The 23,435-nt window shown below is 41.6% G+C and overlaps 1 protein-coding gene across 11 annotated transcripts in view; it reads right to left on the minus strand.

The window, feature by feature from the left end:
* The window catches only part of PAM (peptidylglycine alpha-amidating monooxygenase), a 267,335-nt gene extending 247,532 nt beyond the window's left edge, over positions 1–19,803 (minus strand). For 6 of the 11 annotated variants that reach the window (XM_079786764.1, XM_079786763.1, XM_079786772.1 and 3 more), the window contains exon 1: positions 19,332–19,523. The gene's annotated coding sequence lies outside the window, so the exon portion shown is untranslated. Of the gene's footprint in view, positions 1–19,331; positions 19,525–19,691 lie in introns of those variants that run through there. The other 5 variants (XM_079786768.1, XM_079786767.1, XM_079786762.1 and 2 more) reach the window with 3 other exon arrangements.
* Between the last annotated feature and the right edge of the window lie 3,632 nt (positions 19,804–23,435).

Consider the following 23,435-nt stretch of genomic DNA (forward strand, 5'->3'; position numbering starts at 1 on the left):
GGCATTGGATCCAATAGGGTTGAGAATCTGTACTTTACAGATTAGCTCATTTAACCCCTTCATTTTATGGAAGCCAAGGTCTTAGATGGCAAGCCCACTTGGTTTCCACAAAAGGTCCTTCTCTTCTATTCTGATCTTAGATCCGTGCTATCAACAGATCTCTGAGTACTAGGGGCTGCTTGATTCATATTCACACAAAGAATTCCCTCCAAACAAACAATGTAACCTGTACAGAATCAACATATAAAATATTATCATGAGAACCATGACAAGGACAAACTGAGAAAATGGTCATCACCAACCTATCGGAAAACTAAGCTTCATTCATTTGTTTGTCTATGCAATCTTCCGTGTAAACACAAAGTGAATGAAAAAGAGAATGACTCATTTCAGAGGTTTCTAATTTGGCAAGATTAAATCACCAGAGGTCTAGAATTTCCTCTGGAACAAAATGTCACAGGCGAGGCTTTGGGAGGAAACAATAACAGTCATCTACTTGAGCAGTCCCACAACTCATTTTACCCATTCCTATGGGGTCCAGTTTTCATTTCGCTCGAAATGCCAGGGAGACCAAATGACTGTTTTGATTATTGTGACTCCTTAATATGGTTTTGGGTAATATTACAATCTCCTTCCTGAAACCTTAATTTTCCCTCTTGTGTACCTGTGAAGCAAACATTAATTGAGTGCTTCTTGTTTAAAACATGGTACACAATGCTCTGGGGAATTGTGAAATAGAAGACAAACCGTCTGCCATTGACAATGTTGCCACCTAAAAGAGGAGACGGAATATAAACATATCAACACAAGTACAGGGCAAAATCAAGGAGGCTGCAAAAGAGCAATATGCAAGTATTAAAGGGGAAGACAAATCAAATCTTAAAAAAAAACAAAAAAAAACTTGTGAGGAGCTGAGGAGCTGCAAGGCAATCCGCCTGAGTCTCCTTTTTAAGTTTTCTGTGATACATGCTTTCTCCTTTGAACTATTTCTATCTAGTGGCTGGGGTAGTGGAGGGGGTGGTCAGTGGGGATCCAAGAGGTGCTTAACCCAAAACAGCACAATACCATTCAAGTCTTAAGTCACAATTAACACACTTTTGTCTGCAGAAGAAATAACCACAGGTCTTTCAAGGGCAAATAGAAATGTGGCAGATGACCTTTCATTTTCAGCACCACAGAAGAAATAAACAGAACTATCCCATATTAATCTCTAATCTAGCAAAACAACTTTTCTCTCTTCAATTTTCACCTATAAAATTGGAGAGATAACTCTAATGACCTCTGTTCTGTAGGGCAAATTTTAAAAGTGGCTTAACCAATACACTTTCTATTTCCAAGGAACAATAAAAGACCTCCACATAGTAAACAGAGCCCTGGGAATGAACAGCAACATTCCCTGTTCCACACATATGCAAATATAAATTACCTCTTAGACGAAAGGCAATTTTCAGAATGTGCATTTTACCCACAGATGCTTTCTAGGAAGAAAAAGTCTCATTTGGGCTAGTTTTTAAATTTTATAGTAGAATCAGATTTCTCACCCTTAACTGAATTAGGTCACTATTTTCAAAAACCCTCACTTATATACTTGATTTTCCCCACCTTAAATTTTATTCATTTCATTAAAATTTATAGACTCTTGCTATGTTCCCCTGCTGTTTATGTTCTAAAAATCCCAGCCCGATGAAGTTTCAAATTCTAATGGAGACAGACAATAAGGGGGAAATATTTAAGTAAATTATATGTTAGGTAATAGTAAGTGATGTGGGAGAAAGTGAGTAGGGGTACAGGGATCAAGAATTAGAGGCGAAGCTTTGCAAATTTAAATAGAGAAGTCAAGGTAGGTCTCAATAAGAAAGTGGCTTAGAGTCTACATCATTTCAATTTATATGTTGCTTCACTTTTTCCATTTCCATATTACTACTTCAATTGCTGCATGGTGATTTGGAAAAAAAAAATCATTTCAACTAAGATGAAGTTCCATGTAAATAGAGCAAGAAAGAAAAAAATGTCAAAAACACACACCACTAAATATGTAGGAATATCCCTAATAAGATATGTGTGGGATACAAACAAAGAAAAACAACAAAATGTTTCTGAGAGCTAGTAATGCACTTATGCAACAATGGAAAATACATATTGTCACCCAGTATGAGAAAACTAAATACTGTAAAGATGCTATTGCTCCCAAAATTAATTGATAAGTTTAATGCAATTCCATTAATAACCTCAAGGTAGCATAGAACTGAGTAGAATAATGCTGAAAGTCTTTTAACAGTGATTCTTAAACATGATGCATATCAGAATCCATTAGGGAGTTTTCTCAGAATACATATGGTTGTGTCCCACCTCAATTTACTAAATTATAACTCACAAAGATTAGGTATATTTTTACAAAGCTCCCCAGATGTACAACGCTGATGCATAACACTAGTTAAAAATCAATGATCCGAAATAACAAGTGAGAGAAAAGCTAATTGATTAAAAAATGATTAGAATGTACAAGTTACAAGTCATTACTGCTATTTTCAAGCTCCAAAAATGAGATCAATGTGATACTTGAAGAACAGACATATCAATGGAGAATAAACTTATATACTTCCCAGGAATCGATGCCCTGATTCGTATATGATAAAGAAAATTCACAAACCGATGGAAAAGTAGACTATTCTTTAACTTGTTTCAAGTGAGGAGGGGATCAAGTTTTAATTATGCCTTACACTTTACACATACACACACACAACCAGGTGGGTTAAAAAACTAAAGAGGGAAGGAGAGGGGTACACAGAAATAGAGTGAAAAAGTGATTGAAAAAGAAAATTTAGGTCATTTTTACTAGATCACTTGAAAGAAGTGAAAAGGAAAAACAGACATGACCCCACAAGTTAAATTAGAATGCGAACGGTGAGTAAACAGAGAGGTTACAATACAGTAAGCATAGTACAACTTCATTCTATGTTTATCAATACGCACATATTTATAAGAAAATTAGAGGTCTGTTGCATGGATTCGTGCACATTGAAAGGAAATTAATTAGAAGGTGGCCAGCGGGGTGGGACTGGGCGAGACGGGCTGGACACTCCCTGGAGCCAACCTCCCGCTGTCCCTCCCTGGCCAGTGGCACCTGGGGCGGCGCCTGGGATCAAAGGGTGTCTGCAGAACGAGCAGGTCCCTCTGGCAAGTGGGGTCCCTCGGCCTGGCCTGCAGGGATCGGGCCGAAACCAGCAGTCCAACATCCCCTGAGGGGTCCCAGAGTTCGAGAGGGCACTCTGCAAAGCTGCTTTCCCTTGGCAGCTCCTGCGTTGAGCGTCTGCCCCGGGTAGTCAATGAGCATCATACCTACCAGCCGGTCGGCTGGTCGTTTTTATATATATAGATATAATCAAATGTTTACAGCTGACTATGGCAGATACTTTTTTTTTCTCTTAGTTTGTGTTTTGTTCCTTGATGTTATGTAATGAATTTGTACCACATTTTAATTTTTAATTATCTATTTTCAAAGTTATTTAATTAATTTGTTCTACTGATTTTTTTTTCATATGATGGCAATTTGGGCACATAATGGGATAGGTTTAAAATTCTTCATGTGTTATAGTATTTTGTTCATCTTTAAAAAAGTTTTCCATTAATGTTGTTTCTTGTTAATTTTCAGCTGCCTGAAAACTGCTACTCTGGCAGATCATAATTATTTTTTAATATGTTTTTATTGATTTTACAGAGAGAAGAATGGAGAGAGAAAAACATCGATGTTTTCACAAACGCAATTTTAATTAGAGAAGTCAAAGTAGATATCAATAAGAAAGTGGCTTAAAAGTCTTCAATTCATATAAGACTCCCATACCTACCCTGCCTCCTGCACCCACCCTGACTGGGGTAGAGCCCACAACCTGGGCATGTGTCCTGACCACGAATTGAACTGGCAACCTTTCCGTGCACTGGACAATGCTCAACCAACTGAGCCACACTGGCCAGAACCATAATTATTTTTTAAATCTAGAATAACTATGTTCAATGATAAATGTCCAATCATGGCAACGGGCATGACAATTAAGTATTCAATAAAAGAGACATATTAGAGCAAACCAAATTTGCCAGAAGGGGATGAGCGTATTTGGCACTCTGCCTGATACACAGAGGGGACTCAGTAAGTAACTGTTCAATAAATGAGCCAGAATAGGGTTGCCGACCAGCCTATCATAAAAGATCAGCTAAAACAATCTGAATGTCCAAAACAGATTTCTTGAAGCATTTTCTCCTTTAAAATGTATGCATATTCTTTAAGATAAATCTGAAAGCTGAAGCACATAAAAGACACCCATATCCCATCTGATCAGAGACACTAGATCTAAAAGCATTTCTATTTCACCCAGAATTATCAAGATATTTAAAAAAACCAAAAAAAAGTTTTTAAAAAGTCCTAAGGGTAAGACCTTATGCGAAGTGAAATAAGCCAGTCTCAAAAAGACAAATACTGTATTATTTCAATTATATAAGATATCTAAAGTAATGAAATTCATAGATTATAACATAAAACTGTGGTTACCAGGGCTCGGGGAGGAGGAAGCAGGAAGTTGTTATCTAATGGGAAAAGTTCTGGAGCTCTGTACAACAATGTAAATACGTTAACATTACTGAACTATACACTAAAAAAGAGTTAAGATGATGAATTATGTGATGTTTTACCACAATTAAAAGATAAATAAAATTTTTAAAGTGATAAAAAGGCTTCATATGACACCAAATGATCAATAGTGAAGACCAGAGAATAATGTCATATTAACAGCCTTGTTTTAAAATTTTTTCTTCAGGCCAAATTCCATTCAACCAAATTATTTAGTCTGATAAAGTGGCATTTTAAATCAGTAGGCAAGAAATAATTATTCAATTAATGATACTGAATCTTTGTATAATCTATATATAAAATACATTTAGATATTGATGACATATGTAAAATTAAGTCCAGAATTAGTTAATTATAAAAGTTAAAATAGAATAAAAATGTAGGTAAATATCTCACCTCAGATTGAGAATATTTTTATAAAAATAAAAACAATGAAATAATTATCTTCAATAATTGAAATACCAAAATAAAAAAAGATAATAGCTGTGTTTTTTTTAAAAAAACAAAAATAACCATATATAAAAACAGAAGGCAAAAAAAAAACCAGAAAAGTGATTTGGAAAATATCTGAGAACGAGTTAATACATAAATAGGTATTGTAAAGAACAAATAATAGCTCAAAAGAACAACTAAAAATAATAAATGGCCAACAAACAACATGACAAACTGTACAACCTCAGTAGTAATTAAAGCAATAACAAGAGCTAAATCTACAAACTACTTCTCAATGTTATATGTTATATATCCAGTCTCTTATTTCATCTCCCACAACTATCTGAGATACAAAGAAAAATCTTCCCCTATTTTCCAGATGTCACAAACAGATCACATTCCAAGGGGAGGTAGTCTTACTTCAGAGCCACTGTCTTAATCACTGCACTATGCTGCCTCCACAAATAAAAGCCAAAAAGGGTCCCTGTTCACTCCACCCAGTGTCATCTAGGGCAGGCCTCAAACAAGGCACTCAAGTCAAAGCCCCACCCAGTTTTTGCATGGCCTGCATACTAACAGTAAATGGTTTTTACAGTTTTTAATTGTTGGAAAAAAGTAAAAGAATAATATTTTGTCATGTGAAAATTATATGAATTTAAATTAAGTTTTATGTACTGTCTACGGCTGTTTTCATGCTGTAACAGCAGAGCTAAGTAGTTGCAATAGAGACTGAATGAAGCCTGCAGAGCCTAAAATATTTACCCCATTCATCCCCTCACAGAAAATATTTGCTTACTTCTGAAAGGGGATATGATAGGTTGGGCTCTCTTTCTACACTAGGACTGCAAATGGCAAATATAACATAAAGCAAGAACTTTATATCTACACTAGAGGCCCAGTACACGAAATTCGTGCACGGGAGGGGGAGGACAGGGGGTGTCCCTCAGCCTGGCCTGCACCCTCTCACAATCTGGGATCACTGGCTCCTAACCACTCACCTTCCTGCCTGCCTAATCGCCCCTAACCACTCTGCCTGCCTGCCTGATTGCCCCTCACCAGTCAACTTGCCTGCCCGATCACCTCTAACTGCTAGCCTGCCTGCCTGATCGCCCCTAACCACTTGCCTGCCTGATCACCCCTAACTGCTCACCTACCTGCCTGATCTCCCCTAACCACTTGCCTGCCTGCCTGATTGCCCCAACTGCTTCTGCCTCACCCCCTGCCTCACCCCCAGCTTTGTCTGGAAGGATGTCCACAACGATGTCTGGAAGACCTTTCATCTGTCCGGCCTAATTAGCATATTACGCTTTTATTATTATAGATACTTGTTAACCCAGTAATTTTAGTTTATCATAAAGAAATGTAAAATTCACAGAAATTTTTATGTAAAACATATTTTTGCAGCAGTGTGAACCCAGGAAATCTGACTCCAGGTTCAATGCTCAGGGACAGGACTAGGGATGAGGTCTACACTTAAATACTGATTCCAAAGGCAAAGAACAGCTTTTCAAATTTATCATGTAACAACCATTAAAATTGATATTCCCAAAGTCCTATTATTCTGAACTATCAAATAACACCTTGAAATTATTACTACCGAGTTATATGATATATTTATTGAAGAAGACCTCTTTTTGGTTAAACCATATTAAACCACTGATATTCAAATGTTCATGATATGTTAATATCATGAAATCAAAAGGTAGACACAGATTAAACAAACTCCATCTTGAGTATGGATAAAACCAAAATTTAAAGTTTACTTTCAGCAAAATAACACATCAATCACATAAATTAATGTAGTCACATGAATTTTATTGGTTTTATAGTCTTGTTGGCATTTCATTTGTAAATTTGTCTTATTTTATAACTACACTAGTGCCCCAGTGCACGGATTCATGAACATTGAAAGGAAATTAATTAGAAGGTGGCTGGCGGGGTTAGGGTTAGGGTGAGACTGGCCGGACATGCCGTGAAGCCAACCTCCCTCGATCCCTCCCCAACCAGCCACACCTGGGAAGACGCCACGACTCGAAAGGCGTCTGTGGAGTGAGCAGGATCCCTCCGGCAGGTGGGCTCTCTCAGCCTGGCCTATGGGGATCTGACTGAAACCGGCTCTCTGACATCCCCCAAGGGGTCCCAGATTTTAAGAGGGCAGTTCTCAGGTGATGTACCCCGGAATCGGACTCCCTCCTCTTTGGTTCCAGGGTGCATCACCCGAGAACTGCCGCTGCCAAGTCACTGCAGCTCAGCAGCTCCTGCATTGGGCATCTGCCCCCTGGTCATCAGTGCGTGACATACCTACCGGCCGGTCGGCTGGTTGCTTAGCCTTTTATACATATAGACAAGTGCTATAAACGAAGACATTTACTCCACATTAGAATGAATATGTGTGTGTGTGTGTGTGTGTGTATATATATATATATATATATATATAAAATAACTGGGCATTATACATATATCTATATGTGTATTTGTATATATGTAACATCATGACAAACATATTAAGTCCAAGTAGAAGTGAGGATGTTTTCCTTTGAAAGGGGCCGATATATATTTCACACGTTTGAGAACACTGTGTGTATCTCATGAACTGCATAAGCATCCTAGCACATAAATTTAAGAAAAAAAATGGTTGCTATCTCCTTCTGCTCTATTCACAAGCTTGCTTATTGATGGACAATACCAGTGTAAAACCATCATGCTGAGGATGATGGCAAAAGGAAGACCATTTCCCCATACCTTCACATTCCAAACAAAGTGAATTTTGTGGTTTTCAAGTTTTGGTAAAATGGGGCTACTGGTTTATACTGAAGAGTTAAAGAAAGCATTAGAAATATTCTAGGTAAGGTATCCAACATTTAATAATAATGTTAGATACTATAATAATGTTTAGATACTAAGCATTTAGCCATGTGGCCAGGCATTTGGTATGCATTTTACATGCATAAAACATTTTATATGCATCACCTCAAAGAATAATGACAACCACCACAGTATATGAAACAGGTACCAGCATATTCTGTTTGAAAGATGATCAAGCTAAGGCACTGAGAGGTTCAGGTTTGGTAGCTAGTAAGAGGCCGAGCCAAGAACTGACCCAACTGTCCAACGCCAGGAAGCTAGTTTTCTTCTCTACATAAAACTACCTCAATAAATAGAAGCGATTTTTATGATACTGATGTCCACATTTTACAGAATGAGAACACATAAACATTTCTTTTAAACCCAGTCACAGACCTTCTAGTGAACCACAGCCTGCAAGGGGGCCTCTGAGCCACGCGGCTCATAAACTTTTCCAGAATTCCTATTTTTCAATTGGCATTAGGCTTCTCTATAAAATCTGGAGCATACAGTGTAACTTTGTTCTTGAAAAGGCTTCAAAATTCTAGCTGACAGCAGTGTAAACATCAATTTCCTCTTCTCAGGATGCTAAAGGGTCACTCCCCGCCCTCGTCTTTCCTCCCTTTGTGTTTCTGAGTTGAAAACTCTGAAAGAAGCCACTGGAGGCACAGGGACACAGTGCTTACGGGAAGGAGCCAAAAGTATGGTCACCACCAAGTTTGTTGTTCAGATTTAAAAATGCTTCGTTAACATTACAAAGTTGATGAGTTTAAATCCCAGAAGGGTTATGCTTTAAAAAGTAAAACTACTTTCTTCCCATCTTCTGTTTCCCTTATTAAGAGTGTAGCACTAACAAAGATTTCCAATTTCATTCCGACCTGGCAAATGGGTTTATTTTCATTTTTAAATGGCATCTGAAATGGTAATTAAAATAGAACTCTAATATTTAGAAATGAAAAAAAATAATTGGGTGATATAGTTCCCAACCACCCTTAGAACTTATCCCCCTCGAATTGAGCACCAGTAGTTCCCTCTTATCTGTGGGGGATACATTCCAAAGCCCCAGAAGATGCCTAAAACTGAGGATAATAATGAATGCTTTATACACTATGCTTTTTCCTATGCATACATTCCTATGATAAAGTTTAAGTTACCAGGTAGGCACAATAAGAGTTTAATAATAACTAAAAATAAAATGGAACAATTATAGCAATATACTGTAATAAAAGATATATATATGTATATATATATGGTCTCTCTCTCAAAATGCCTTACTGGACAGTACTCACCCTTCTTGTGATATGAGATACAGTGCCTGATGAGATTAAGTGAAGTGAGTGACATAAGCATTGTGACAAAGGGTTAGGCTACTATAAGTGATACTGTTCTCATAATCTGGTTATTATTAACAAGAAAGGACTAAAGAGGAGACTAGATAAAGTAGACATGCCATTTACACAGCTTTGCCAGGAAACTGCAGCTAACATTCTCCAAGTCTGTTCCCCACAGATCACTGGGGGAAAGGACTGGACAATAGACACATGCTGAGTAAGGTCTGGGTGATGTGGTAAGGTGCTTATTTGTCAGTCACACCTGGGAATAAGTCAGTGGCCACTGAAGAGTGAATATTTAAACTCCTGGACAAAGGAGCACTCTCTTGGCTCTCTCTCTCTTGCAGCTTGTCCCTGGCCCCTGGCCACTTTACTAGGTAAAGGGATAAAGGTCAAGCAGTAAATTTTTCACACACACACAAAAAAGTCCACATAAAGGTTAAATGAATAAGCACGTAGGTTGCATATTTTTTTCCATTCACATCAGTACAATAACTGAACATGCTATTAAAATTTGGAAGAAAAATTATTGGGTGTTAATTGCTTCTCTTGATTGGCCCTCTCTCCTCTAATTTAAATCAATTTTAAATTAACGGGACTTGCAAAACTCCAAAATAAATATGTATGAACATTTAGAATTTCATACAAATGTTTTTATATCTCATGAAAAATATAAAGAATTCATTTTACCAATTAGATATGTAAGAGCAAGTTTTCTGTATGACATAGGGCAAAATAAGTGAAATACTTGGTAAAAAATATCTCACTAATTTACCTCTACAAATCATTCTAGTAGCACAGTGTTTGTGATTATCCCTTCTAGTATTTGTATTGAATCAGGGTAATACGGGCTGAATTCTGTGCCTTAAAAAGACGTTAAAGTTTTAACTTCTAGTACCTGTGAATATGACCTTATTTGGAAATAGGATCTCTGCATATAAACAAATTAAGATTAGGCCATTAGGATGGGCTGCAATCCAATGACTCTCTTCTTATAAAAAGGAAGAAGTTGGTCACAGAGACACAGAGGAAAGGCAGGGTGAAGACCCAGAAAGAATGTCATCCAGAAGCCCAAACGCCTGGAGCTAAGAAGAGGAATGGCACAAACTTGCCCTCACAGCCCTCAGAGGGAACTGTGACAGAAAGAAAATTTGTGTTGTTTAAGCCATCCAGATTGTGGTATTTTGTTACTGCGGCCCTGGAAACTAATACACATGCTGTGCATTGAGTTGTCCCAAGCTCGCATGGCGTGGCTAAAAGCTCAAGAAGCCTCGCAGAGTTCCTGCAGCACACATGTGATTCCATGCTGTATGAATTAGTGTGAAAAACCTGCAGTTTAGAGGAGGATCTATATTAAATACAATGTCTTGCATGTGTTGAAAACATGTTCTCTGTGTTTTACTTCATTTATTTCTCAACTACACCATCAATGAAATAGGGGATACTTATAATCATCTTACTGACAAGGACAGAGAGTTGAATATTTTGGCCAATGCATACATATACTCATGGCAGAGCTAGTATTGGTGCCAAATCTCTTCTAGGAAGAAAGAATGCAATCATAAATATTTTAACTTGGAACAACAGTGGCTCTTTAAAGTAGTGCCTTTTCAAGTGACTCAGGAAGAAAAAAATTATAGCCCATCAACTGATCCAGTGATCAAGGTAGGATGGAATAAATTGGGGGAAAAAAACCAAAACACCAACAACTGGTAGACAAGGTAACTCATAGCTTGTGAACCTGGCCTTGAAGAAAGAGATAGAAGTAGACTAACAGGCAGGAAAGAGGCACCAAGGTGATAAATGTAACACCTAGGTGATGAATGTAACACCAAGGAGAAAAACAGTAAATTATCTAGAAGGCCTATACAGAATTGGAGGAAGGCCTTCAACTGACTGATTGGAGAAGTTCAGTGAGGTTTGTATTGGGAAATGCAGTTAATATAAGGAAAGGGCCCTTCCCTCTGTGATGATCAAAAGGTCATCACAGACCCGCAGGACTCGGAGTTATCACTGTCAGTTCTTCAGCAGGGTGCCATGTGATGGAAGAAGCTGTTCCAGCTGCAGCGTTAAAAACAGTGTAGTGGCAGAAGCAACCTGAGACTGCGGTTGGTGCAGTATGTGGTTAGGACTAAAGAGAATATAATGAATCTCTTTAGATGCTTTAAGCTTCAACTACTGGCAAGGCATCCTTGACACCTGTCTTTCCTCCCTCCTTTCCATATTTGCAGGTATAGTGGCCTTCTTGGTATTCTTTGAGGGTGAGGTGAGCCTCAAGACCTCGCACTTGTTCCCTCTCCCCCTCCTTCATTTGGGTCTTTGCTGAAATACCACTTCTTCAGAAAGGTCTTTCTTAACTACCCTGCAGAAGAGGGCACTCCTCTGTCGTTCTCCATTCCCTCCTCAGGTTCCGTTTTCTTTATAGGACTTACTTTTATCTAAACTGGAAAAGAATGGGACCAAGAGAGTCTGTTTCATTAAAGAACTAGACAAGCACCAGTTCAAACAATTTGCTAAAACTATATAGTTATGAGTTAGGTAGTGACAACAACTAGGTGAAAGGTTACATTTACATATCCTATTAACAACTCCTTGACTCATCAGTCTCCCTGGGGACATCTATCTATGCAAGGAAACCATTCAAACTTTCCTATTTGGCACTTCACTTTATAAAAATTCTCCAAAAAGTCCTTCGTCCCCTGGAAAATGCTTTAAAGACATTTCACTGTGGTTGATTAGGCATACAGTAATAGCTAAGTGAGGCAAGGGCCATGGAGGAAAGGGCCTATTATAGAAAGAACTCACTTTGCTCCTGATTAAAGTCACTCATGTGCAACTTCAGGAAATCTACACACTGAAGAATTTCGAGCACCACAGGAAATCATGGGTTAAAGGCCGAGGCCGAATCTGTAACCTTCATTGTTACTGTTTTAATCACCTAACACTGGAATCTATGCTGTAGTGGGGGCTCATTCTAAGTTCTCTGGAAGAAAGAGCTTACTAGTTTTTTTTGTTTGTTTGTTTCTCTCAGGCTTCTTTTAAAATAAGATGTAACACTGACATGCATGAAAAGCAATCGAGTATCATTTGCTTTCATTTGAACCCATCAGTGACTCATGCAATAAACAGCAAGGCTCCTGCGTTTGTTTCTGAGGTCACACCAACAATTTCCACTGCATACACCAGTTTTACTGGAGCCAGTTTTCCAAAGCAGATTTACTACACCCTGCCTGAGGAAGGACTGCATGAAACCGGTGAAAATTCTGATCTTCAGAAATACAACAGACAATGATTATTTCCAATTTCATGCTGTTTGTATGAGGAGAATGGAGGCACAAGGAAAGAACTGTGCCAAACAAAATTGAAAGAAAACACTGAAAGCAGGCTGAACAACTGAAGTTACCAGATTTGGTTGGGGGAACAGGAGAGGGGAGACTGTAGGGGGGATGACCAACCTTTTTCACCCCTACAGAAATAAAATACTAAAATTCACAATTTAAAAAAAAGACATTTACCAAAGCAGCACTGAAGCACTAAATGGAGTGAAACCTCACTAATGAGAAATGTATGCAAGGGACTCTACATTGGTCCAAACACTAACAGCACAAGAGTCTAGCTCTCTCAGAATTTACTGAAATTGAAGAAGTATCTGTAGATGTTTCTTGATGCAATTAGTAGTGCAAACAAGAAGTATATGTTTAACCTACACAAGTTTTCTTTAAATACCATAGAATCCACCAGTTACATGCAAACAGTCATCCTGCTACTTGGAAATTAACATGTCTCTTTACAAAAGTTCCCCTCAAAGACTTCTAAAAGGTAGCAGCCTTAGCAGGGTCTGGGTTATGTATGTTAGCACTCAAAGATAATAAATTCAACTTTCAAACTATCCTTAAATTCAGATTTTTAAAAACCTCTAATTAGTCTTCATGCAAATAAACTTTTACTGCACTAGAAATAAGTACTATTTTAAAGCAGGTAAATATAATTCTTAATATCTTAAGTTTTCGTTAAAGCTCTTTCAGCCACGGAAATAGACGGCTATAGTACAATTCTTTAATAAGGGCCTCTGCCTTCGTTTAAAAAAATCTCTACCTCCATCTTTTATTTTACTTATGTTAAAACTACTGACTAAGCAGTCAACCTCACATTCAATGCAGGTAAAAAATCTATATATATATATATAAAATCCTCTCTATATATAAGAGCCTAAGCGAACGTCGCAACTGAAACAACCAAATGGATGACCAAACAGGCTGCGTGAGGCGACCAGGTCGGCAGGAGAGTTAATGAGGGCCGACCAAACGACTGAGCAGCGGGCTGTGTGGGGCAACCAGGCCAGCAGAGGAGTTAGTGAGGGACGACCAAACGATTGAACAGCAGGCTGCGTGGGGTGACCAGGCCAGCAGGGGGGGGCAGTTAAGGGCAACCAGGCTGGCAGGATGGGGCAATGAGGGACCACCAGGCCAGCAGAGAGGGGCAGTTGGGGGCAACCAGGCCAGCACAGGGGGCAGTTGGGGGTGACCAGGCCAGCAGCGGGGGCAGTTAGGGGTGATCAGGCAGGCAGGCAGGTGAGCAGTTAGGAGCCAGTGGTCCCGGATTGTGAGAGGGTGCAGGCTGGGCTGAAGGGACCGCCCACCCCCCATGCACGAATTTCGTGCACCGGGCCTCTAGTAAAAAAATAAAAAATAAATAAACTGCCCTCTGTGGCTGCAGCTGCTATTGGCTGGGCCTATAAAATGACACAAATAATGACAGAAACAATGTTGTGCTTTCACTTCCCCGTACTTGTGGTCTATGCCCTCCCCAAAATGAGCTTCCCCCTTGCGGCAGGGAAATGGACCTGCTGCTGTTACTGTTTCTTGGCACTGTCCTGCACCTCTACTATGTCATTTAAAATTGTGCTTTCCAGTACGCCTTTTTTTTTCTTTTTTCTTTTTGAGCCCAGTTCCTTCTTGACCTCTTGCACTCCCTGAACAGGAGCCATTTGGAAATCGTGTTGCTGCCCTCCCTCCTTTCTGTGAGTTCAGGCGGCACAGCTGGGCTGCAGCAGGCCCTGTGTGGGTGCTGCTGGACTGGTCCTGCTCCAGGATCACGCTGTGAATGTGTCGCTCTTGTCCTTTTATGTTAAGCATGGCTGGTAGATGAGCTGAGGACAGTGTTCAGAAGTTCAAGCTCCTTTGGGCACAGATCCTAATCTCAGTCACACATGATTTTGAGGAAAGCCATATATATGTAGAACTTCTGTTTCCACATGGCCCCAGTCTGCTTAGTCTCCAAACTGACACTGTAGATGCTTTTCTACTCCCCACCCCCCAACAGGCCTGAACTAAATACTGTGCTTGTTTTCCAAACTGAAATATTTCCTTTACATAAAGAAACTCCTGTGAACCTAACACGAAAATAAGCATCCTTTTTATGGTGTCTAAATCAACCACCTCGACTCACCCAAGAACACACGAGAAAATCTAAACCTTTGTCCAGCAACATCTGATAGAACTTTCTGCAATGATGGCAATGTTCTATAACTGCTTTGCCACTACAGTAGCCACTAGCCACATATGGCTATTAAGTACATGCAATGCAGCTAAGGTGACTGAGGAATGAACATTTTCTATTTTAATTAATTTACACTTAGACATTGTGGCTGGTGGCTGTAAAGGATATTAGAGTTTACCCTACTTGCAAGTGAACAAATAAGCATGCCACAGCTTCATGGATGCTGGGAGAAGGCATGTAATTCCTGGGGCGGAGACAAAGGACTACATTACTCACAGAAATAGTAGCAGGAGTATTAGCATAGTTGTGCCAATTCTCTGAAGCCTAATTCCCATAGTATGATGTGAAGAAGGGTAGGTGACACCTACACACTAAATGATTTGCATTACAGAAGGGGAACCTAGCTTAAGAGTACCCAAATCTTTTACACTAGACAGGAAGCCTACTTGCCCTTTGCTCCAGAGGAAAAACTACCTCTATTTTCCAAGGTTGTCTGCTATGTACCAGTAAGTGTCCTTGAATAGACAGTTTAGAACGAAAGCAGTCAGTGCCTCTGCAATGCCTCTGCTCACAGAAACCTGAGTGATTAATGGAGAATTACCTCCAATAGTGGAGGCATCATACACGTCTCCGAAACCCACCCGTCTCTCCCTATCCTGCTCAAATACCTGGCTTTTAGCCATATTTATTTCTTGCTCAGACCATTACAATAGTTTCCTAAATGGTTGTCACCACATTCTGTTCCCAGGCATCCTATTCTCCATACAGTAGCCAGAAGGTTCCCTGTAAACACAAATCTCATCATGTCACTCTTGTTTCAGTCTTTGATGTCACCCGTTGCTTTCAGGATTAACCCAACTCTCCTCAGCCGGCTCCACAGGCCCTGAATGCCAGAGCTCTGCCCATACCTGTGGGCACTTCCCTTGCCTCCCCTTCTAAGATGCATCCTTTTAGCCACATGAGACCTTTTTCATTTCCTTAAAGGCAGAGGTCATAAAGTGGTGGCCCTGGGTTGAATTCCAACTACAAATTGGCTCAGACAATCATTTAAAACGCATTTGGGCCATTTCACACTTTGGGAGATTTCACTTTTATAAAAAATGAATTTTAAGCTCTTCTTTAAAAATCATGGCATCTGACGATACCTGGCCTGCAACCGAACCTGACAATACTTGGCTGGAACTGAGTATCTACTGTTCCTTTAGACAAAGCCTGGGTTCTCCAGGTTGCCACACTGCTCTCTCCTAAGACCATTAACTTATTCTTTTACGTTATTTACCTGACTCCCATCCTAATGTATCATGCTCTGTTCCCCTTGGTCTGGAACACTCTCCATTCTCCAACTTCTTCACCTGCTGTCACTTATTCTTCAAGTCTGAGTGTATTCATGGGAAGTTTTTTCTGACTACCACCAACCCTAATTAGGATGATATGATGCACCACATGACAGCCATCCATCCAGGGGCCTATCACCCCATCCCACCTGTCTTCAGTGGTTCTCTGCTTTACCCCCTCATGGCACAAAGCACATAAGATTGCCATTTTCTGTTCTCTCCCCAGACTTCCAGGTCATAAGAGAGTGACTCTGTCTTGTACACCACTTATACCAGTGCATAGAAAGAGGCCCAATACACATGGGAGGAGCTCAACAAACACTTGTTGAATAAAGAAATTAAACAAAAGTTAGCTGAGGAATTGACAATTCAAAATATTTCAGATCTGTGTGTTTATGTTTTTATGTATTTTTCTTTAATTTGGACATTTAAAATGTCATCCCCCCACCTTCAAGAAACTGAAATAACTACTTGAGTAGTAAACACATAATAAACAACCAGCAATATGTAAGCACTTGATATCAATTAGTTCATTTAATCATTACAACAGTCCACTGAGCTAAGTATGTCTATTATTTCCATTTTGGATATGAGGAAACTGAAGACTTGGGAGGTTAAAAGTAACTTATGCGGGGTTATATGACTAGTAAATGCCTGGGCAGAACTCCAACCTAGCTCATCAGAACCTGAAGCCAAAATTTTTAGTCATATACTTTAATAAATGTGAGATTTTAAATGTGGCCTGGATAAAAGACCACATATAAAAGGAGAAACTATAGAACTATTTACTAGGCATTTGAAATTATAGTTCCACTCTTGACACTAACTAGCTAGCTGTTCAACCTTAGATAAGATGGTCTTATTCTCAAATCAGTACAGTAACTTGTAGAAGATAAAGATGACCGAAACTTCTCTCAAGAGACTTCAGAGTACGTGACACTACCACCTACCTTCTGCAGAGCCCTTTTTTAAAGCTATTTGTATGTGCTCTTAACAATTAACTTTTACTGGCTAAAGGAGTTACAGGGGTGAAGAAAGTTCTTATACATGAAAGAAGCTTTCTGGCTTAATATTTTTATGATACCAAACCACACGGTTTTCAAGGCAGTGACAGGATCTTTAATCTCATTTCACAAAGAGGAAAACAAAGATTCAGAGCAATAGGCCAAGTGTAATGTTAACTTCACATTCCTCACGCTGTCCCTCAAAGTGCCTTGTTTCACTGTGTGAGCTGAATCAAAGTTCTCAAAGCCCAGTACTGTATATAATAAAGACTAAGCAATTCTACACATATCCAACAGATGGAGGGATTCTTCAAATAAGCAGGAAAAAAATCAGAGATGTCACTGAGTTACAACACATACAACCTAATCCGGTTAACCTTTTCCAGGTGGAATTCATGCCCATCCCTTGCGCCAAGCCGGATTTTATTTTTAAAGGCTAAAAACAAAACAAAACAAAAACTCTCAGTAAGAATCTTTTAAGTCAAACTTCCAGAGTCAATCCAGGGCCCGTCAGCCCATTAGGGTTCAAGTTTCAACTTACTGAAAATATTACATTCAATCTCTCTTTTTTTCTATGCATTATAACATAATTTCATTTTTCAAGGAGTGGAGAAAAAATTGCACCCGTAAATTGACTTATTAACTTAAGTTAGAATTGCAATTTCTACAGCTTTCAACATTTGTTACCAAATCATACATAGATGAATGTTCTTCTGAGCTTTCGTTTTAAAAATAAAGATTTTATTTCCAAGTATGCCTCCCATTTTAAGTAGGAGCATTTGAAATTTCATTTCAGAAAACACGAGCTTAGCTAAACATATTATTAGTTCACTCTATTAAGTAGATTCACTAAATAATGATCTGACAGGGCCTTCAATAATATATTCTTCCCATCATTCGACTTGCCACATGTAGTCATTAGAATATACTTAATGTCATAAAAATATGAAATAAAAATATTAGTCTCTAAGTTGGATTGGCAGTCCCTTTAGACTTTGAGTAAGGAAGATACCAGTTTTCTAGATTTATCTTTAAAAGTGCAACACTGCACAACACAGGAACTCATGAACTGTCTATTAAATCAGGAGTTTGTGAAAGGACTTAACTATTTAATATCAAGTCTAAAGCTGACTTCATTAGTCCACTTACTAAAGCTGACTTTATTAGTCCACTTTCTTCATAAAATAATTAGAATAGTGCCAAGAACGCTTGTGCCTGTGATTTTAAATTGAAAATTTTACAAATGATAGGGCACGTGTTGGTGGTTTGAGCTAAATAGCTGAGGTTTACAAAAATCAAGGTCTACTTCCCGAGTTGTTTAAAATTAAAAGCAAATACCAATTTGCACTTAAGATGGAAAAGAGATAGTAAAGATTGGTAAACACCTAAAGCAAACACCTAATAAGTTTATTTCCAAAGACTGGGGCCAATATTGATCTGCTATTTGAATTCCTGTAACCATAGAAAGATGCAAGGTCCAGCTGTGAACACAGAATTAGGTGGGGAATAGATGATTTCAATACTAATGACCAGATCCAGAAACAGGAGTCTTTTATCCCAACCAAGCTACTGACCAAATCAGGTAGAGACTTCACTTAGAAGGATCGGACCTCAGAGGATTAGAACACAGGACCTGCCGTCAGGCAACTGGAGAAGACCAGAGACGGTGGTCAAACCAAAATCAAGTACTAAGATACTTAATTCATTCCACTGGGATGGTTGGTTACAACCACCCTCAGCACGGGCAGAGCAGGCGCGCATTTTGCAGCCAAGAACACAGAGGGGCCAAAAGGCCATACTAATGGGAAGGAGACTGAAACAGGGCAGAAACCCCTCTTTAACTCCAAGCGGCGGATACTTTCCATCCTGCCTCTGCGATCTCCCTTGGCCGGCGCGTTCCACTCCAAGGCTGGCAAAAGGGCAGGAAGGAGAGCAGAGCTGGCAAGCCCGGAGGTGAGGAGGACCGGAGGGGTGAGTCACCCCTCGCGAACTGGTCAAGGCCGAGCTGGTGGCGAGAGGGACGAGGGAGAGGTTTGGGGAGCGCGAGGAAGGCTCGGTCCCCGCGACCCTCCCCGGCCGCGGTGCCGGATTCCCCGCGACCCGAGCAGCCCGGGAGGAAATCCACAACCGCCTCTGGCGCCCGGCACCGTGGGAGCGGAGGTGGCAGGGTCCCCGTCCCGGCCCCGCAGCTGCCCAACTTGCTGAACCCCCTTCCGCGCCCCCACCCTCACCCTAGCCCTGCCCGCCCCGCGGCGGCGACACCCACCTGCGCGGCCGCGGGCACTGGCTCAGCCGGGACGGAAGCCCGAGCCTGCGGGCGGCGGGCGGCGGAGCGGGGCGCGGCGGGCGGAGTTAGTTGGAGGCTCGGGCTCCAGGGCGGGGACAGGCTGAGCACGCGGCGCTCCCTCCTCCGGGCGCGCGCGGCCCAACCCCGTCCGCCGCTCGCCCCGGACTCCCCGGGACGGCTCCCAGGCCCTCCCCCGGGAGGCGCCGCGGCGCCCCAGCCCGCCCCGCGCTCGGCGCCAGCGCTCCGCCCCTGCCACCCGGCGCGGTGGCCGCGGGGCTGGGAACGGGGTCCCCGCCGTCACCGCCCAGTCGCTGGCGGCTTCCCGGGGTTTGGACTCACGTGCGCGCAGGAGGTGGCCGGGAGCTGGAACTCTCGCCCGGGAGCCCCAGGGCAGGGGGTGAAGGCCGGGCCTGAGAGTCTGGCTCCCTGTGCTCCGCCCCGGTCCCACGTCCCGAGATGTAGCCTGCGAGGCGGCCACGCCGGCTGCCCGGGGAGAGGCCGGAAAAAACGCCCGACTCTCCCTCTGCCCCGCGCGGGGGGGAGGACATTTCCCGTCCCGGGTTGGGGACTCCGGCAAAGAGGGTGTGCAGAACCGGCAGGCGGGGCGCCGGGGTTGAATCTGTGAAAAGGGGGACACGTCCATTCACAGACTCACCCCGCCGGGCCCCTGGATTTAGGCCACGTGGCTCAGGTGTTCTTAGTGCTTCCTTGCTGGCACCCCTGGCCTGGGGGACCCTTCCTGACCCCTGACCTAGCTTGTCTTCCCACCTCTGTCTGCACCATCCCTTTTTTTTCTAAAACCTTTTTATTTTAAGTCAGCACTCGACCGCTTCTCCCCTAAACTGCAGACGAGAAACCCAGAAGCCAACTCCCTCCCCGCCTCATCCCAAAGCAGGAGAAAACCGGGATCTGGCAAGTTCCAACCGTGAGGTTTTTATACCCAAATGGCTTAAAGCGGTGTTACTGACCCCACACACAAATTGATACACATTTACTTCGAGGGTAGGTGTTTGGCACTGCCTTTAACCCCCTGCTTGAGTGTGCTCACCGCGCCTTCTCCTCTCCAACTCCACCTGCCTTTCTTGTCCCCAAGTCTCACCCTCCTTTCTCCCAACCTCTCCCACCCCAGCTCCTGGCAGGAATCCCCAGCACAGTGCCTCGCCGCCTCCTCCTGGGGTCTTCCAGTGGGGGCGGGGGCCGGGAGCAGGCTGGGAGGAGGGACGCTGAAGATGAGGAAGAAGAAGCCAGTGGACTGAGGGCAAGGAAGGGAAGTGGACCCTAATGAGTACGCGGGAGAAAGGCTGTAATGAAGGAGACAAGACCCTCCAGCCTTAAGGGAACTCTCAGAAAGAAAAATTTCTCTGTAGGGAAACCACCTTTGCTTGCATGGTTGGATGGCCTCCCAACAGAATTCCCAGCAAGCAGCGGAGAGCCGTGGATAAACTTCAGGACCTAGAGCATGCCTTCACCTGCCCCACTTCCCAAACTCAATTCCAAGGAAGGCTGATGACCTCCAAGCTCTCGGCCAGTGGTGAGAAATTCATCCTGGAAAGTGATGGTCACTGACAGGATGCAAGGAAACAGCTGGGTCAGTTTACATCTCTCAGGCTGTTCTACTTTAGTCATCCCCCAAGGCCGTGGTCAGCAAACTGCGGCTCGCAAGCCACATGCAGCTCTTTGGCCCCTTGAGTGTGTGGCTCTTTCACAAAGTGCCACGGCCTGGGCAAGTCTATTTTGAAGAAGTGGCCTTAGAAGAAGTTTAAGTTTAAAAAATTTGGCACTCAAAAGAAATTTCAATCGTTGTACTGTTGATATTTGGCTCTGTTGACTAATGAGCTTGCCGACCACTGCCCTAAGGCCTTTATTCCTCCCTCCTGACCTGGGTTAACTGAGGCAAACACTTGGGACCCTCCCTTAAATAAGAAGTCACCTTTGGTGAGAGGAGAAGGAGATGGGGAGGGACAGGAGTATGAAGGCTGTGGTGATGGTTATTTTTAAGCTCTATTCCGTGCATTTCTATGTCAAGATAATTTTCCTGTTCTGTGGGTGACCACGTGTTTGCCTTAAAATGTGGGAGAATGGCTGGGAGAACACTTCAGTGTTACCTGATGGCAACCTTCTCTCATAACTTCAAGGTCCTGATGGGCACAGCCACAGCTTCATCTGCACTGACAGAGGGAGAGCAAGTGTGTTTGCAGAAGCCACCACCAAGCCCAGATGTGACGTCACAGCCGCAGGGCATTCCAGGCCGTGTGCAGTCCAGCTACTGAGCACACAAGCTCAACGTGGACTTAGGGAATGGAGCCAACCACGCCCACTCTGCTGCTGAGAAGAATGCTTTCTCCTGGCCTCCGGGCTCTGCTTCACCTGAGGTTGGCTCCGCACTCTGGCACTGTCCTTACAAAACCAGTCCTCAGTGTCCCAGTTTTACTTTTGTACAGACTACCTCCGATTTCATTGTAAAATCTCCTTTTGTCCCCGTCTTTCCTCTAGTGCACAAAAAGCTAAGCCATTGCAAGTTCAAGAGGCTAGAAGAGACCTGCCTACATAGTGTCTCCTTTTCTTCTCATTAAAAGAAAAAATCATCTCTAAAATGGAACCTTATTAAACTTAAATTCTTTCTGGATATGGCAATCCCTCTATTAGTTAGTTTAATGATACAATCATGTTGCAAAACGTGTCCAGTCAGCTGATAGGGATAAAGGTTCCAGTTCCCCCCTCTCAGGAAAAATTATTGGAGCCAAAACGAATAGGAGGATTTATTTACTGGCAGCAGAATTGGTCTCAGGCATGGAGATGGACATGCCTCCATAGCCTTCCTTTTTATTTTATTTTTTAACATAGTTTTATTGATTTCAGAAAGGAAGGTAGAGGGAGCGAGAGATAGAAACATCAATGATGAGAGAGAATCATTGATCGGCCGCCTCCTGCACACCCCCCACTGGGGATTGAGCCTGCAACCTCGACATGTGCCCTGACCTGGAATGAAACCAATACCTCCTGGTTCATAGGTCAGTGCTCAACCACGGAGCCCAGCAGTCCTTCCCTTTTCTCAATTTACCTTTGCAGCAGCCTTGTCCACCTAATATTGCAAGTTCTCCAAGCCAATCCACCTCACACAAAAGTGTTAGGGACTGCAGATGCTGTTGCCTGCTAGTGTTTGTCTTGGAAAAGAGTGATATTTTGAGAAGGAAAGGATGATCCATGGAGAATCTTTCCTAAACTTCTTATTTTTAGACCTTTTTAGTCGCTATTTTATTGTCAAGATGGTTCTAATGGACATAACTTATCCTGGCTAACTTGCAGAATGCGCAGCCCTACAGGCTTCTCTAGAAAGAAATAAAAGTGCATCCTTTCTCATTCTTCAGCATTTCAAATAAGATCTAAGAGTACCCAACGTTGATTAAGAACAGAAAGTTACATACAAGTAGTAGAATACGTTTCAAATTGGTTATATCAAACAGTCTAATTTGCTTATGAATATTCAGAAAAATAAGAAAATATTAATTTCAGTTTATAAGTCATCAAAAAGTACCTATGGGCAACATAATCAATAATCCTATTTATGTTCGTTCTAATATATGTTTGTTCTTTCACAAATAAATTTTCCTTTGAAATATAGACATCTGTTGTGGAGTCAATTATCTTGCACAGCATGTGCTATAAAGGCACATAAAAGAAATAATATACTACATTGCTTATTTGAAAGTAATCAGAAATACTCAGCTCCACACTGCCATGTCTTTAATTTCATGGTATTAAGAAAAAACTATAGGAGTATGAAACAGCAAACCCTTTGCTACTGGAGTACTAATTCAATTGCCTATTATGATATATGTGGAAGGAAAAAGTTTCCTCAATAACTGGCTGAAACACTATGGGACTATTTTCTTGTCTTCCTCTACTAACCCCTGTAGAGAAAATGTGAACATGAAATTTCCTTTGAAAACAAACGGATCACCACACTCTGATCAGCTCCACGGGTGTGCAGAAGAACAAGGCTAGAAATGGCATTCCAAAGACATAAATTATCATTTAAATGAGGCTAGACTCTAAGAAAATTTATGCACCAAATAGACCTCA

This window comes from Cnephaeus nilssonii, assembly GCF_951640355.1.
Source record: "Cnephaeus nilssonii genome assembly, chromosome: 2".
NCBI classification, from domain to species: domain Eukaryota; kingdom Metazoa; phylum Chordata; class Mammalia; order Chiroptera; family Vespertilionidae; genus Cnephaeus; species Cnephaeus nilssonii.